The following is a 1296-nucleotide window of genomic DNA, read 5'->3' on the forward strand; positions in this document are numbered from 1 at the left end:
ATAACATTGTTTGATATTTGTATAAATGACAAAAAATATATATAGTTATTTTATACAAATTAAATATATTCATCATAAATTTTTAAAAAAAACATATTTCAAATTATAAGGAAATAAACATATTTTGTGGATCGCACGAGTACATACATTAATACATATCTTTCGGATAACATTATAGCACCAAATATGTTGACATGGGATATTCTAAAGCTAGAATCCATACTTCTTTATTTTCAATCATTTTAAAAAAGTATCTTCTATTTAATTATGCGCAAATTAATATTTAATAATTAAAATACTACTAACTTTAATATATTCTTCTAATAATCCTAATTTATATCTTATATTAACACATGATTTAACAATTAAATATCTTTTTTCATGAATGATTAAATCATTTTCACATAAATATATAAAATAAGTTGTTAATATATTTTTAATGATTAAATCATGACTAAAATAGATATTTCAGTAATTATCATGATTTTTTATATATTTTTGTTAATCAATAATTATAATACATATGTTATTTTTAGAAAAAAATTATCTAATAAATAATTAAATTTGTTAATGTTTAAATAAAAAAGAAAGAGTAATTATGCAATGCAATTTAAATACAATAACATTTATAAGAGTTAAGAATTAATTATTCATAATGAGATTCAATATATTATTCCATTAAAAAAATCAATCACATGATATAAATTGAATATATAATGAACTAGATATTTTAGTTATAAAAAAATCAATTATTGAAGTAACTAAGATTTAATAGGGTATTAATATTTGATATAGAAAATTTAATAAGTAGAATTGAAAAAGAAGCTTAATAATATATGACATATTTTGATGCGGTCATTTGAATTTGTTATCTCTGTAGATGTATTTAAAGGATGAATTAATCCTAGTATATAATTGAACATTGGAGGGTAATAAATTAAAAATTTTATTTATAAAAAAATCAATTAAAAAATATACTCTAGATACAGTTGGAATAAATTAACCGTGAGTATAAATATTTGAATCGGAAAAGCTCTGGATACAAGCCATTAGGGCTTGTATGCTTTACAAGTTTATTAAATCATAAATTTAAGATACTCGCTCCTCCAGCTACGTTGATTACACGCGCTATATAATATGCCGCGTATATCTAACTTCCAAATTTAAAATATTTGTTTCCTTCTTCGTTTTCGTTATTTTGAGATTTGGTTGTTCTTCTTCTCGCGCGTCTTCCCTCATTCTTCTCCATCGATCTTTTCCTCTCCTTTTCTCACTGGTATGTTCTTCGTTTACGTT

Source organism: Arachis duranensis, chromosome 4 (assembly GCF_000817695.3).
Source record: "Arachis duranensis cultivar V14167 chromosome 4, aradu.V14167.gnm2.J7QH, whole genome shotgun sequence".
NCBI lineage: Eukaryota > Viridiplantae > Streptophyta > Magnoliopsida > Fabales > Fabaceae > Arachis > Arachis duranensis.